General features: G+C 33.2%; 1 protein-coding gene across 1 annotated transcript in view; it reads right to left on the bottom strand.

Annotated features, from left to right (window-relative positions):
• Positions 1-14,183, bottom strand: part of LOC113494904 — an 81,196-nt gene extending 67,013 nt beyond the window's left edge. Inside the window, exon 1 of the mRNA XM_026873421.1 lies at positions 13,962-14,183. The gene's annotated coding sequence lies outside the window, so the exon portion shown is untranslated. The remainder of the gene's footprint in view (positions 1-13,961) is intronic.
• Positions 14,184-17,450: the final 3,267 nt, after the last annotated feature.

Here is a 17,450-nt window from a genome sequence, read left to right as displayed (position 1 = left end):
AAATATGTAACCTTTAAAAATTTCAATTGTCAAGGTTTTATTTCTGAGATACAGTCTGGTGACAGACGGCTTTAACCTTTGGGTACGTTAGCTTAAAAATAATCAAGAAGCAGCAACATGCTAATTAATCGTAAATATATTTTTATGTTTACCAACAGATCAGATAATTAAAGATTAATATACAGATTGATTTACTAAAGAAAAAAACGTGGACGTAAATAATTACACAAAGTACTAAAATTACTCAGAAATTTTACTTTATACGTCCTTATTCCATATTTTTATGCTTGAAGATTACCACGCCATACCGAAACAATAGGCCTGAGAATATGTGGTACCTTACGGACAATAAAAGTTTATTTCCGTTGTTTTGTAAGTACAAAAATATTTCTTCTTGTGACACAACATAAAAAGTTCGCAAAACAAACATTAATTTACATTAACGTCGGTTTTTGCACATGTTTTTTCCTCGTGTTTTTTGCTTCGTTTCTAGATGGAAGATGAAATATAAACATTATTTAATCCTCATTTGAATGGAGGGTAAATTGTTTCAGACGACTTGAAAAATTGTGTACTATTTTTTGACATTTCTGTCCGATTGTGCCAGAAAGAAGGTCATTAATATAGAAGCAGGTGGAGAAAATTTTACCATATTGCCTTTAAGTAGAAATAACTTTAGCTAATAAGTATAAAGGTGCAGAAAAACGGTTTTAAAAACATAAGAAAAGCAACAATTTTCTTTTTAAAACTAAACCTCAAATGAGTTTTTTTTTCTGAAAATTTATTTTAAACAAAAACCTTAATCTACTGGCAAACTCCAAAACTTACAAAAAAGATAACTATTTTCCCGTAAATAAGTTGCAACTAATCAGGCCAAGATGACTGGTCGTATATTTGACCCCAAAACGCCAAAAACGGTTCACAAAAAGGCCTGACTGCCTCTTCCCATGTCTTGACCACTGACTGTACAATTTTCACCAGTAAATACTGTTCTTTATCACAGTATTAGACTGCGGGCATACATAGCGACATGTTTTAAAAATTCACAGCCCCAAAGCGCTTTGACACTAAGCAGAAGTATGGAGAAGGTTGACTATGTATAAGAGGAGAAATGAAGACAGGTTTCGAAGATGTCCTCAGAATAAAATAGTTTTAGTTTTATATCATGAATATTTAAATTTAAATCTTACAATTATACAATCGTTCAACGAATAATCGTATCGTTATTCAATTCTTGCGATTCGGATTAAACAGGATAATTTTATAAACATTCATTTTTAACTTTAAATCACAATTCTGCATTTAATAATAAAGATGGCGCCATTAAAATCAAGGAAAAGGTGCTGCACATATTAATACTTATAATTAGATTTAAAAAAAGTAATATTAAAAAGAAAGTGAACGGTGCCGGAAAAAAAAACCTACGCCGATGAAGAAATTTCACTTAAAAATTTTTGTTTTTTTAAGCGTTCTTATACGATACAATGCTAAGAACACCTATGACTCTCTAAACTTATGGTAATTTATAACATTCCACTATTATTGATAAATAAATTTCATTGATCATCTTCCCAAATTAGCTCCAAGCCTTCTGGGACAGTTATTTAGCGGTGTTAAGTGCTAGCCCTGGAGCGCTCTCAGTGATTTAGTTCTGTGTGATTGCGTCAACGGTGCCTTGCGGGTGTTCCCTCATTCACGCTGCGGACACTCTCAAATAGAATCTGTATGCGAACAGTTTTTGGAGGTGTAGAGTATTTTTTTTTGGGTGCTTTGAGCTGAGACTAGGTTGTTTCCAACTTTGACATGAAGATCTATAAGCATACCGTCAGAATTGTTTCTTCAGTAAAATTAGATCCTAAGGTATATGCAAGACATGGTTGAAATTCATTTGCTTTAAGTGGACACGCAGGCTAAGTGTGTCTTTGTCTTTGTGTCATTCTTGCCCAGTATTAATATGGCTATCAGCAATGTGTTATTGTGTTATAGCAAGTCGGATATCCACATAAAACACAAAAAGTTAAAATTAAATGATATAATTAATCTGAGTCAAAAGCTAAAAGAGAATAGCTTTTTGAACTTCACCTTTGACAATAACTTTCAAAAAGCTATCCCTAAAAATTCGACGTCATATCAATTAAACAAAGTTCACTAAACTTAACCTTTAAAAACACTAAACAAACCAATTTCTCTATACTTAAATAAACGGCAACAAATTCTAAACAGCACCTTAGTAATACTTCATATAATATTCTGCACATGACGCCGCAAAATTTACAGAAAATTTCGTACCGTGAGCAAAAACTACACGAAATTGAATTGGGGCAACATTTTCACACGCGATATGTTTTGACCACATTGTTGTACCCGATACTGATAAGTTTCGGGATATAGGAAAGGATTTCTTCAAAGATGGGGGTATTTTTAGTCAGCAATTCTGTAGGAACCGACAAAGCAGAAATGTCTGCACAATTAGTAACATCGAAGAAAAATAATTATTTCGTCTTTTTAACTTTTGTGATAGGGATTCATCGTTCGAAAACGATTTAATCCCGTTCATTTGCTGAGATCACACAACTAGTTTCAGACCTAACCGGAATCCGTAATCACGAGCTGAAGCGAATCTAAAAGTAACTGGCTGTCGTCACTTCACGCTCCAGCCTACAATGTGACTGCTGGGCAAAGGACTCCCCCAAATCCATCTAGGGTTCTCTATTATTTAATTTAACTTAGAAGTTAAGACTGACCTCCTTAAATCGCATTATTCTTATTATTTTACATAACCTTTTTCCAGGCTTTGATGGGATTAGATTTACCAAATGTAGCTGAATGTGTTAAGTGCTATCACTATTTTACGTCCAAATTAAGAGATAATAACAAGAAGTATTAACGGAGGAGACGCTTAAATAGACGCTTAAATTTATTTCTCAAACAGGAAAGAAACCTTTTAACAAAAAAACGTTGAGAATTTAAACCCCAATTAAAATTTCTCCATTTCCACCTGCTTGTTTTTTTGCTCGGAAACTACTTAAGTAAGCAGATGTTGGAAAAATTGTTTAAAACTACACCGATGTAAAATGGGGTTCTGCAGCGGTGGCTTAAGAAAGTTTTATGAACTTCCTTTTTTCCTCCAATAGACGCAATCTTTGCTTTTAAAATCGATGCTTTAAACTGCTCTTTTTAATTAAAATTTTAATGGGGTTTGTTTATTACTTAAAAGAAGAGTAAATTTTGAAATTGAAGGCGTTTGTGATGCGCCAATGAGGAAAAATGAGGTCGCCGACTAAAAAAATTGTTTAAAGGAGAAACTTGTCGGTCAGGGTTTCTTAGATATTAAGAATAAAATTATGATATTAGAAATACATTTTATTACTTAATGGTAGATTATTAATTATTTATTCCCTCATTAAAGAATTTAATTCTTCTATCTACAAAATCTTTATTTCGATGCTTTTCCTTTCTGAGTGGGTCTTCTTCGCAGGAAAGTAATTTCAACACAACATTGAGTTTAGGTGCTTTTTCGATATGATTACATTGACCAGCTTCTATGAATATTAACTTATTTCAAAACACTTGATTCGTCTCCAAGCAACATCAAACATTCGCAATCAAGCAATCTTTTAAAATGTAACATCGCCTCCGAAACGCTTTTACTATGCGGGTGCCAAAACGAATTCGGACAAATCCTCAGACTGAGTTCCGTTAGAATCCGTGTTTCAAATTCCAAATGGTATTTGTGAAGCGGAATTAAATCGGTGTTCGGCAATACATCAAAGGGATTGTCGTGATTAGTCCCTGCTTGAATAATAGGTGGAATCTAACTGATTTATTCGTTGATGTCTACGCCAAAAGTTGCGTCTTGTTCCCAATTGTCTGGACAAGGATTCGGAAGTCATTTGTTTCAGATTTATGTTGCGGAATAATGATATCTTTAGATAAGTTTCTGTAAATTTAGTCTTACAAATTGCCATTAAAGACAAGGAAGGATTTTCAAATGTGACGAGACCGCTAGCTTTTTTAAATTATGGACAACAGCCATTCAAATATGAAATTTAATGGATGTTAATCCAAGATGACAGCTACCACAAATCAAGCTTCATAGAAATCGTCCCGATGTTTAGGCTTGACGGTACAACACATTCATAACAACACCCTAAATCACTTTCGCACATCATTTTAGTATGATATAATAATATTTAAGCTTGAAACTTTAGTTTTTAATTTAGCTAGCTTTCATCAATCTCAGGTACCTACTATATTATCATTTTAAAACTAAATGTAGTTTAGTACTAAAATCCCCTTTATTTTGTTCCCTTCTCTCAATCTTTCGTCTTTATAATGCAAGTTCACGCGGAACGCTATAATAAAACCGATATTCTCTTTGAGTAATATTATTCATACATCGGCGTCTTTGTTCCCTTTATATAATCATCGATTGAGTGTTACAATAGATGCGCTTCGATGTACGTTGAAATTGTATTGAGGGTAATAATTCTTAGGTCAAAGCTTTATATTAATAATCGATATATGAAACTTATTTCGTCCTCTTTAATACACAGAAATAGCATTGAAGGATTTTTTCATGTACTTGATTTTTATCAATTAAATGCAATTGATACGAAAATTTAAACCTCAGGCAGAACTAAAACCTCTGACTCAATGCACCAGTCGCTTTAACATTCAAGCGATCGAGGTTACTGATCAAGAGCTGAAATCCAATGTGTCTTGTCGCATCTTATGGACATATGCGTGTATTTGCTCATGTTTTAATACTTAACTTTTCTTGATTGTTTGTCGTTCGGGTTGGATTTTTGCAACACAATGTTAAGGCACTTTCCGATAACCCAGCAAGCTGAAACTTTCAGGGAAGCTGCAAATCCGATGACGACTATAAAAACAGCTGGGCCGATTCTGATAAAATTTGAATAACGTGGGTGTTTAGTATTTTTTTTTTTAATATTGGTGTTGATTTTTAAATCAATATTACTTAAATTAAAAAGTAGAAAAAGTTATTTCTCAAATAAAATAGTAACCAATACGATATCGATGGAATTATAATAACCCACATTGTGAGAATGACAAGAACGCGCTTAAAACCGCGGGACTCTGCTAGTATCAAATATTTACCCAAAATATTCAAATATCGCGATGGGACATAAATTCGATATTTGTGTCTGTTGAATATGTATACTTCATTAATAATTCAGAATGTATCACAAGTACGAATCCTACAGATGGTTTGATATATTTACATAAATAATGGTTAGTTTCGTGGTAAGGACAGTTAAATCGTGCTGTTTCTAAATTTGAATGCAGTCAATTTCTTGGTAAAGTAATTGTTTGAAATTCATTCGGAAGCTATTTCTGTTCCTAAGTAGAAGTAATGATTACTTACTTACTTAGGGATGTTTATGACTTGGGAAAGAGTCCTTAGAAAACTCTCCTGCACGGAGAGCTAAGTGGTTGTGGCTACCACACCATGAGAGCATTTGTGTGATCCACGAATGCTTGTCTGAGTCTGGGTGTATTTGTGCGTGTAACTGAAATGTTAGTAAGACCCCTCGCGACGATCGACGAAGACGAAAATAAAAAAGAATAAGAAAAATAACATATCAGGAGGACGATGGATGCCAAAGGCGAGAGCTGGAAGGTCACAGTATAAACAAAAAATTCAGTAACACAAAACTTTATAAATATCGATGATGGTTACACAAAAAAAACAAAACCTTCTCCTTTCTTAAGAGTTTGACCATATTTTCTTTTCTAAATAAACCCCATATTTAATTTTGCTGTACTTCATCATTTACTTTTTGCATCCTACCTTCTAACCTTCAGTTTGATTGATGGACTGAATATAACTAAGAGTTTTGGTTGAAATTCCGGGATCGCAAAAAAACTTTTACATGACAATGCCATCCCTTTCGAAAACTACAAAGATAATAATAATAAACACGAGCAATAAAACAAAGAAACATCCACAGCCGAACCGCAAATGGCAACATAAATAACTGGAACAACAAAAACGCTTTATCGTAATGAAAACGCGATTCGGATGTCGTTAATACCAACTTATAACTATTTGCCTTTTGCCCGACTTCTGGCGAGATTGTTCCCGATTTCAAGTGTGTTAATTCCCCGCGAGAGGGCGCTGTCTCGAATTCCAAATTGGAATTTATCGAGACGGTTTTAGAGATTCGATGTTCGGAGTTATTTGGAAGTTTAGAGCTGGCCTGCAGTGTCGTGATAGCTGTTTTGTTTTGAGGACTTTTAAAATCTGTCGTTATATCTGATTCTCTTTTTTCTAATACTGAAATAATTGTTCATTCAAGATTGTCACATAATGCCAGAGGGTCTACCGCAAAGTCTTAAAGCGATATTATTATGGCTGTGGGCACGTTACAACACAATTACTTTAAGACGGTGGTAAACCCATGTTATTTTTCTTTACTCTCCACTTAGGCATATCATCTCCTATTCACATATTGGGCATTGGTAGAGATTGTTAAATGTAGTTTTTGTTGTGTCTTTTTGCCAAGGAAAGCCTACCGTTGTTTATTTTTCCAAGCGAAAGAAATAAAGTTTGTCATTAAAAATGACCTTTATAAAACCACGATTTCTTTCGATTTCAATAAAATGTTGATAAGTTAGATTACTACTAAGTGGGCTATTACTATTGGATTTAATCTTAACTTCTAACGAAGTGATTTTCAACGGAACCTTGCAAATTGAATTTAAATTACAACTAGCTAAGTTGGCTCAAATCGGGTTCAGGTCACGATAAATGTTATTATTCAAGTATAAAAAGTAGTTGGAAAGTTCAAGGCTGTTGAAAAATGTTGGTTAAATAAGTAACTAATACTTTCATTTTTTTTAAGTTCTGATTTAGAAAAGAAAGAACAGTTTGGTTTAGTTTTAAAATTGAGCTGCGCATATGTCACGCGGATAAATAAAGCGGTTAATTACATTAAAGAAGTAAGTATGTGATTCTATAGACATCGAAAGATAGTAAACTGGAAAATTACGGAATGATAAAAGAGGCATAGGTTTCTGTTTTTAAACTTTGTGAATAAAACCCAAAAGAACTCAATATTCAGACTACACAAAAAAACTTTTTACATTGCATCCTTGGAAGGACTTATGCACTTTCAAACATACTTAAGAACGTACACATAAACTGTCCACTAAATCAATCAGTATAATCATATCAAGCCTCTTATTTCAATATCCGATTACTAAGTCTCAACTCACTCTGCCTACATCTATTTGATGACGTCACAACATACATATAGACATTCGTATGTTGAATGTTGACCGATGCCAACTATAAAATCACCACTTTACACGTGAATCGTTTCCAACTATCGAACCACTGATTGAACGGCCCTTGATTGGATCAATTTCTATAGTAAATTAATTTTGTTTTCGAGTTTTTAGAGTCCTGTACCCAGGAGTCTGTCTTTCGGTCCGTTATCAAGATGAACCATAATATCACGGTTCATGGTGGTGATTATTATAAGGCAAAATTATAGAAATACATTACTTTCGTCACTGTTAGAAACTAGAGTTTCCGCTTAAGGGCAGTATGTATATGAAACCTGTTTAAACCTCGTTAAACATAGCTTACTATCTAACCCTTTCATTATGCAAGTTTCATTATATCCTCAAATTGAAGAAAACGAAGCTTAAAATTAAAAATGCAATGAAAATCTGTCTCTAAGGATTCAAAAAACCTCGCAAGACAATGGTTTATAACTCATTTTGGTTTTAACTCTCCACTTGAGATGTTCACAAAGTTTTTGCTCAAAAACTCCGAACTTCTTGTTCATTTGCCGCAGCTTTTATTAAAATCTTGTTCAGAAAGGATAAGGCTATATTTCTTACGAGTTTTTAAGGGACCCTTGCTGCAAATGTAATATGGAATGGGATTGAATAAATGGGACGCGTGAACGCAAGACGGTAGCTGTAACATGGGAGAAGAAATTTGGGAGGCATAAATTTTGGCACGGAATTAGGCATAAACTTTGTCGATATTTATCTCTGAAAATATACATCGTGTTTAAGCAGTGACGGGTCAAATATTCAGTAATGCTTGTGTTCAGTAGTTCTCGAAAACCTTTTTCAGATGATTGCAAGGAAGTCTCAATTTTTTCTTTAAACTTTATAACTTGTACTTTATGCATTGTTGGTCATTGTCATTAGTGTTCTGAATAAGTCTGTTAATAGTATAACACGTGTTTTTTTTTTGCAAGATACATTTTTATTTGCTATTTTTTTTTGTTAGAAGACCAAAGAAGAAAAACATATAGTTTTTTATAAAGATTAAATATTTTACATCCTACTCAATAAATATAATATTCGAGTCGACGATTAGTATTTAATAACATCACATACCAAAGAAAACTTTATTACATTATCATTAAGGTCAAATATTTAAAAGAATTTTCCAAACCGTTAATCCAGTACGAAACATATAACATCCAAAATTAGAACTTCAAGCCCAAGCGTGGCGTAAATTACATCAACAGTCACATATCTAAGAACAAAACTAAGTTCCTACCACTACCTCTTAAAGAAAGTCTGTAACTGTCGAGGGAAAGAGATAGCCTAACATAACGTAAAGCGGCATCTCCCTCCCACCACTGCAAGAATTTCGCTTCAGGAAGTGGTGCCCCCAGCCTTCTGAGACACAGTTTCAAGTCCCTAAATATATTTATAAACCGTGTTTAATTTACAAACTTCATCTATTTCGCAAATTTCATTACTTTATTCCCACTTTTAGCGTACCGTAGAGAATAATAACCCCAAATTAAATTGAGGTAAAAATATAAATTTCTTTATGAATTAAATATTATTCACGGCTATGAAATATACGTTGAAACTGTAACGATAAATGTTTGGGTTTATGAGCTTATGTTAAAGTTTTTTATAGCTTGTTTTTGGGTAGATTAGTTTTTACGTAGGTATGAGTTGAACTTCATGATTCATTCATAGCTACTAGTGCGGTAGCTAAGCTTTTTGTATGTGCTAGACTCTCAGTCAGAAAGGTAAAACTTTTAAAAGCCTTATCTATATTACTACTATACAAAGCTGAAGAATTTGTTTGTTTGTTTGTTTGAACATATAACATCACAATGAAAAATGTGGCAAAACGGGGAAAAATATTCATCTTCAAGGCCAACGTTCGAAAATTCCTAACTTATATCTTCTAACGACGCGGACAAAGTCGCGGGCAACAGCTAGTAAGTAATATAATTGAGTTAAAAGGATGCCAAATATAATAATCTAAAATTACCAAGCTGCTGTGAGCTAGCTTCGTTATCAATGATCAAACCTGCTATATACCTAAAGGGCCTTTTATACAACGCCATCTAGTCTCAAACTAAGCAAAGTTTGTATTATTAGTAAACAATTGATAAACGAACACATATAAATTTCAAAATACTTTCATAACATAGATAAGCTACACCGAGACACAGAACAAATGATCGTGCACTTCAAATAAAAAAAATGTCCTGTGGGCGGGAATCGAACCCACGACTTCAACTACAGCAGTCAGGGCCACTCACCACTAGACCAACAAACCAGTCATCATATACAAAAACAATTTTACATATCCAACTGTAGTCTACTAAAAACACCAAAAAATTTAACAAAATACTAAATCCTCACTGCCCCTCACAAATTACTGAACATTAAATTATTTCTAAAACATTTTTAAAGACAGCAGAGTAATGGGGCTCTTGCACGTCTTCATGCAATTAACACTGCTCGAAAAATTGAGCTTCGCCATCCAGAGAGAAGCAAAATTCGTTAAGGCTTTTCATTCCTTTAATGGGCAAGCAAATGGTTTTAAATAATATACCGAGAATAGGAGATTTAGTACACGTCATTAAGAGAATTCTTGTTTGGTGTAAGTTTGGAGAAAACGCAGGTACTGCAGAGGCTTTGAAAAAGAAAAACTACACATTTACTATTACTATGGATTTTATAGGCTGGAAGAACATTAATTAGTGGATCGGTACCTATTCCCAGATCACATTCGGCTAGAAATTGTTTGATAAACCAACAAAGAATAAACGAATAACAGTGTAACTGCGGAACGCTACGATGTTAATATAAAAACCGTTCAAGTGCTAGTGAGACTTGCTCCAATGAGGATCCTTAGAAATATCTAAAAAAACTAAGTAAATAAAAATTTACAGCCATCAAATGTATTACTGTACCAACCGTTGCTTTACGTTCTTCATTTTTAAATGTATAAATTACAATCACGTCATTCTGTGTAAATTATAACTATCACGTTTTGCAAGATACAGCATGATCAGAGACGGATAGACAGCGAAGCTCCAGTAAAGGGTACAGTTTTTGAGTATAGAACGCGAAAACAAACCTAACAGATGAATGAATTATATATCTCATCCATGTTCCCTGGGAAATGAGCTCAACATTTCCTCCAGAAGCACAAAAGCCTTCCTTCCATCTCGTAATGAAATAAAGAGACAAACTGGACTCATTCAATAAAAACTAGCCATAATTTCCCAAAGGTAAACACAAAACACATATATCAGCGAGTAACTTGAAGATAGAGGTAAAAAAAACACCCAAGGACAAAACCCTTATACATTTTCTCCAGAACCCTTGAACTAAAGAAAGCGGATACCTCTTAAGTGTATCACCTAACAAAGTTATTTATCAATATCGACCACTAACATCCCGAGATTAATGGCAGCAGTCACTTACATTCCTTCACTTCACCTTTATCGAGTTCACACCTTAAGGGCAAGGCTATCAAACTGCTTTGTCGAACGCGTTTTGGCTCAAACTTTTCACTGTTTCAAGCTGGTTTTGAATTTTGCTCAAATTTTGTTTGGAGCTCGTTGAATATTTTTTTATATTTGGATTATTCCAAATCCAAAGGGTTAAAACGGAAGCCTACTACTCTATGCTCTATGTCTGTCCGCTCGTCTGTCATCAGTAAGAAGCCTCATTTATTCTGTTATGATATTGAGAGTTTGAGGCAAACCGTAGTTTGAGTGCATCTTCATCTGCATATTCGAGTGGTTGAGGTCGCCAATCCAAACCTAATGTGCGCGACGTGTCGCAGTTTCGATCAAGACATCGAAAAGAGTTTTTGGGGAGTTTTTGGAATGCTTATTAAATCCTGAGTCTGGGTGTCTTTGTGCATGTGACTTGAATGTTTTTGAAAGTTCGCAGATTACATTTCTAACTGCGGTTTTTGAAATAAATAAAAATAAAATAGTTAGAAAAGACATTGAAACGACTATCAAACGGTTTTACTTGTTTTACCGTCTCATTGGCCCTTTAGAAGGATACTGTTTTTCTAGATATATATTTCTCTTGGATGTGTTGGCTTCTTGTTGGGGAAAACTTTTGTCATTATTTCTGAACTGTGCTGAACAGATTTTGAGAATAATGTTCACTTGTTTTTGAGGATGGGGATTTAATTGAAAGCTTCCGTATAAGTTTCCTCTTAGACTTGTAAAGTGAGATTTGAATGGTGTTTTTGAGAACAGACTTCAAAAGGAAGGAGGTTCTCAATTTATCTGTGGATTGTTTTCTTTTAATGCTTGTACGCTAGACCGTGGGACCGGAAGAGCAAAATATGTAACTTTGAAAATGAAATTTAAAAAAAAAAATCTTATATTTTATTCCGAATTTCATCTCATTTTCCGCTGATGATTTTTAGATGTGTTTTAACAAAAGTCTATTATTTATAACTTGTTATTTAATTTGCTACGATTGAAAATCTACAATTATACCTACCCAAAAAACTCGGCAAAGCTTACGAATTCCACCCTAATACTTTACATCCCAAAAATTACGAAACCAAACTTTACTTTACGGCCATATAAAGCACACAAGGCGAACAAGCGCCGTGTCGTCTTACAACATACATCGCACGCCTAATTAATAGCACCCTTGCTATAAACCGGCCTTAATCCCGAGACCCCTGGCTTTACCCAAAAACCTACACCTAATACAGTTCAATTGATATCACTTGGGGAAAATTCTTGGCAAGATTTGATAGGCTGGTGTTCTTAAAGAATACGTGTTTATTTATTTTAGGACTGGTAGCAGAAGAATTTTACTGCAGATTTATAAGATAGTAGATTTGCAGATGAGATCGAATTTAGGTATTCATAGTTAAGCCCAATGGTTTGTATGGTATAGTTAGATAATTTATTATCAGTGCTAGAGTTTATTATGGACAAAAATATCCTACAAGGTGGTATTTGTTAATTATAAGCTTCGGGAATGTGTTCCTATAGAGTTAAAGGTAAATTATAGTGATTGAATGATGATGGCCAGTAACTGCAAAATATAGGGAAGTTTAGAAGGTTAGGCTTTTTGCCAAACCTTATTGATCTTACACAGGCTAATTTAAAAAAACATTAGCCTGAATTATATCCTATAAACTATTGCCGATATCATTAAGAAAAAAAAAAACAAAGAACAAGTAAAATTGAAGTTCATTCGAGTAGGAAGTTATGGGTGTTTAATGGTATCAAAAATATATATTTTTATCAACTACATATTTTTTAAACTGTGAAGTTTAGTCGGAGAAAATTATGATAAAATTAATTAATTATAAGATTCTAATTCATATAAGTCTTTTAAAAAAACAAATTAATTTATTGAATCTATATATCAAGCTATCAAGCTTATCTAATTATTCGTACGTATACGTAATATATACTACATAAATATATATATTTTTTTACTTAATGGCAATGCAAATTATTAAGTGCCAGAAATCATAACCGCAAAGTTGCAGTTTACATTTCAGCACCTAAATAATGTATTGAGATCGATGTCACCCTAGATTTTGTTGAATTCCGTACTTTTTAGGAAGCTTGGAGACTGCCTATCTGACCTCCAAAACCATATGGTAGACTACTATCCGAGTCAACATATCCCTTGAAAAGCGATCAGACTAGTTACATTTTTACAAGCAATAGCTGTATTCCAATCTATCAAATATATGGGAATGACATTGCTTTTAAATAAATGACTTTGACCTGTCAATTAAATAAATAAATTGAGTATTTTGATGTTAGCAGTGGGATATATATAACTTGTCTTCGGCCTCCAAGTAAAAAAAATATTTAACGACTTTTTCGAACTACTAAAAAGTAGTTTTTTTTATTACTAAAGGTGATGCTAGTACCTTAAAACTGGCACAGGCACACCGATCTCGACCTGAATATTTCAGTTACATCAGAAAAGAGGCCTCCCTTTCAATGTCTTCCATTTTTAAACAGTTTTAACTTGGGCGAGATTTAGTTAGAAACTTAGGACCTTTATGGTGTAGCCTGATTTTTAATTCAGGAATTTACCTAGGACTTTTTTTCGTGTGATACTTTTTCGTTGATTTTTTTTTGTAGTCTGAATGTTGTTATTTTGTTGAGATTCGACTTTTTAGGAGCTATTCAGAGCAATGTAATTTTTTTTATTCATATAATTATATTTATTTTACAGTAACTTTATAATTGTCCTTTTAGTTAATTATGACATCTTATGAAATTAATTAATCTGTATTAATTTTAAATACTGGTATGTCACAATTAATCATCTTATTTCATGAAATTAATAAGCAATGATTGACTGGTTTTATTTTATTACGATTAATGTTTATATCTTAATATCGTACACATAGAATTCAGTTTTATATGCGAAATAAATAAAAATAATTTATTGATAAGATTTCGATTTTTTTAGAATATTGCGTAATTAATTATTACTTCGATTAGTAACTTGCTATAAATGTTTTCAAATGGTTTAGAAAATAACTTATCATCAGCATATTTTTTTTACGTACAATTTTAATTAGAAAAATATTATCCACATTATATCCACCGGTTTCACCACGTATTCGTAAAATATAAATATAAAAAAAAAACAAGAAAAATTAACCAAAAAGTTTACGTAACTTTCGAACTTACCTCAAACTTTCAAAACTTTTTCAAACACCAACAACGATTCGCGCAATCACTACAACAAGCTACCACGAACTCAAAACGACGTAATACAATCGTAATATTATTATTTAAATTAATTTATTTTTATTATTGATAGTTCGATACGTGCGAACGGCACCGCGACGGTCGCAATACTGAAGCAACCAAGACTCCAAGTCACCAGTTTCGGCTGAGCCTTCTGATGTCCCATGCATCTCTGCATTCCCCTTTGACGTTACTGCGGCAGGGGGCGGGGTAGGTCTTCCTAAACTGGTCGAAGCCCTTTGCGGGTTACGGTAATTGAATTTCAATTTAGGATAGTAAGTAAACATTAGGCTGGAACATGAAAGCATGGACAATATTTTTTTGAGCATAGTTTATTTTCGTATTCGTTTTCATGGGTTGTCATTCCCCTATTTTTCAATTAAGGGTAGACTGGGGTATTTCGGAAATGTTGTTGACTTAGGAATGAAACAATATTATTGTAACGTTCAGTTTAATTACTTTCAAGTGGATATTTGGCTGATTTCCAAAGTTTTAGTGCTGTTGAAAAGAGCCGAGGGACTTAATAACCAAATTAACGTGGTATCCGGTTGCTCTTTCAGTTTCGAGTTTTTAAATGATAGTGTTAAAGTATATAAAATTTACTTTGTGTAATTGGGGATAATATTTATTTTCAATGTCCATCAGATTTTTTTAAATCAGAATGATTTTTATTTATTTCAATATTTTTGTAAAGAAAATATTATGTTATATTCTATTATTTTTTTTCGTTTTTCAAGCATAAGTTGATGAAATTTCATTTAATGGAACTTACGCGTGACGTCAATTCTGTGTAAAAATTTTGCGAAATCGTTACGTCACAAGCCCTCTCTCTAAAACTTTAAAGCAATAATTTATCTTTGTCAATTTTAATTGTTCAGTTAAACGCAAATACGCAATACTAAAAATGTTGTCCAAGTTAAGAGGGCTAAGATAATTTAATGTAAATGTACCTAATTTTAAGACACAAATCCTTTCAAAATTTTCCTTAGGTACTTAAAACACCTTTGATCTTCTGAACGAAAATTACTTTCACAAATAATGTTGAACAATTTTATTTCGGTCCATTATAAACAGAGAGTTTTGAATTAATTTAAATGTATCCTCTTTCTATTAGGAGGATAATGAAAAAATCGTTTGGATAATTTGAATTTGTAGCATAAATATCGGACGATATTAAAATTTTTGTTTTGGACATTATTGTCATATAACGACGGTAAAATGGTTCGACTGTTTTTTGAAATACTAAGGGTCGATGATCAGAGATAAATAATAGAAATAAAAATGCATTAGACTATCTATATAAAAACGCACCTTTTAATACAAAGAAAATATTTTTTAAACGATTTTAAGTAACAATGTTTCATTCGATGCTGCCATTAATTATCATAAACTTGATCCAAAAAATACTTTACTTTTCAAAATTATTTGAATTGTTTATATGCATCAAACAATTTACTGAAAACAGAGCAGCACTTTCTGAAAATACAGCATGACTTGCAAAGCAATAGAGTGGTACTTAGGTACTTCGATAACTGGAGTCCCATTATATCTCAAAGAAAGCATCAAAAATGAAAAGAGGGGAAAGGCATTGACCGTGCAAATGGACATTATGGGCACAATGGCCATTAACTGACGTTGCAAAAGGGGTTTCAGTATTTTTTGGATATAGCCTATTTTAGTATTGAATCTTACGTATACATTGGAATCCTTTCCGGTTGTATTTTTGTAGTTAGATCTACTCCTATCAGTTTTCATGGTGACATTTTAGGTATTAAAGTGGGTTGTAGAAGTTAGGTGGTAAGAATTGACTGAATCCGGTACGAATTTGTAAAGACAAAGTTTATCAGATTTGGAATCTGCTTTTTGGTTTATGAATACCTATTTTTGGAGGACTTTATTTCTTGTGTCGCGGGGGATTTCACAAACATTCAAGTCACATGCACAAAGACACAGAACAAGCATTCGGTAATCATAAACGCTTGTCCTACCGTCCTAGGTGCCCGTACATATCATTAAACCGTTTGATTCAATTACGTAGAAGATTTGAATGAAACCATAATCTAGGCGATTAGTAGAGCCATTGACATCAGTTTATGACGAAGGTTTTTAACATATTCATATTAAAAGTATTACTACCAAGTCGAGGCAGTTAACAGCTAATAAAAACTTGTGAAAAAACGTCCGAAGTACAAACATTCTAGTGTTGTGGTATTTATTAAAAAAAAACTGCACGTTAAGCCCTCTACCACGCACCGCGTAACGCTTTTTATTAAAATTTTAAATTACATTTTTATTGAGCTTTTGACATTGTTTCGTATTAAACACTTCGCGTTTTAATATGCTAATATGTTCCAAACCCCTCAACTGTAACCTACATACATATTTATTTGTTATTTTCATTATTATTATCCTCTCTTTTCCTTGTAGAAAAATATTGAAACGCGTAAAATGTGATGTGAGAAAATAACGGGTGAATTTTGAGCAGTCGATCAAGCTGAAGGAAAAAAAAACCTACTTTGGGCACAATCTCAGTCATTGGAAGAGAGAGCTGAAAATTCCTGTCTCCTTTAAAATATTTGAAAAACAAAATACCCCTCTCTTTTACTCTCTATCCCGCCACGTCAGTTCATGATTAAGATCTCCTTTTGGGTTCAAAACTAATTGGGCGATCCCGATAATTCATTCTAATCTCATTACTATAAAAAATGTATGCATTATAATTTAGAGTCAATTCTGTTATGAATTTAGTTCTCAAACAACAAAAGTACATAGACTATCGATGCAAATGTACTGTATTGAAACTTTAAACTATTCAATCCATTCTTAGCTATTCGCATTTCAATTCCGATTTAGCTTCGGGCTACGCGACTGTTATTTACTCAATGTTCCTGCTTAAGTTATGGAAATTTCATTTCATAGTAGTCATGTTTGCCGAATATTGAATCGTCACATAACTTAAGATGAATGCTTAGTATAAAGGTATCTTATAATTATACAGGGTGTCAGGAACACCGTGACTTTTCCGTGGGACCTGAGTTCTAGACATGATTCCAGACCCCACTGCGTTGGAATTTTTCATCGGTCTTTTCATGAAAATTGCAGTTTTTTTTCGCGTTTTTTTAATTTTATGTGTCATAAAATCATTTTTCCTACGTATTTCAATAATATTTTCATAAACAAAATCATTATTAAGCCGTTTTCACAAAAAAAGGCAATGTAAATGAAACACTAAAAACTGCTCCCGATCAGCTGATTCGTAAAGGTACTCGTCGGTCATCGCTCTCTTGCAAATCTAACCGAAAGTGACGTCAAAACCGAACCAATACTCATGAGCGACAAGCGTAAGAGATAGCGCAACTATTGCGCGCGCACTCGCACGCATTATTCGTAATCCTGCCTACTATTCCTTTAAAAAAGCCGCGCGCTTTG

This window comes from Trichoplusia ni, chromosome 6, assembly GCF_003590095.1.
Source record: "Trichoplusia ni isolate ovarian cell line Hi5 chromosome 6, tn1, whole genome shotgun sequence".
NCBI lineage: Eukaryota > Metazoa > Arthropoda > Insecta > Lepidoptera > Noctuidae > Trichoplusia > Trichoplusia ni.
The sequence above is the reverse complement of the archived record's forward strand: the minus strand, read 5'-3'. Positions and strand labels throughout refer to the sequence as shown.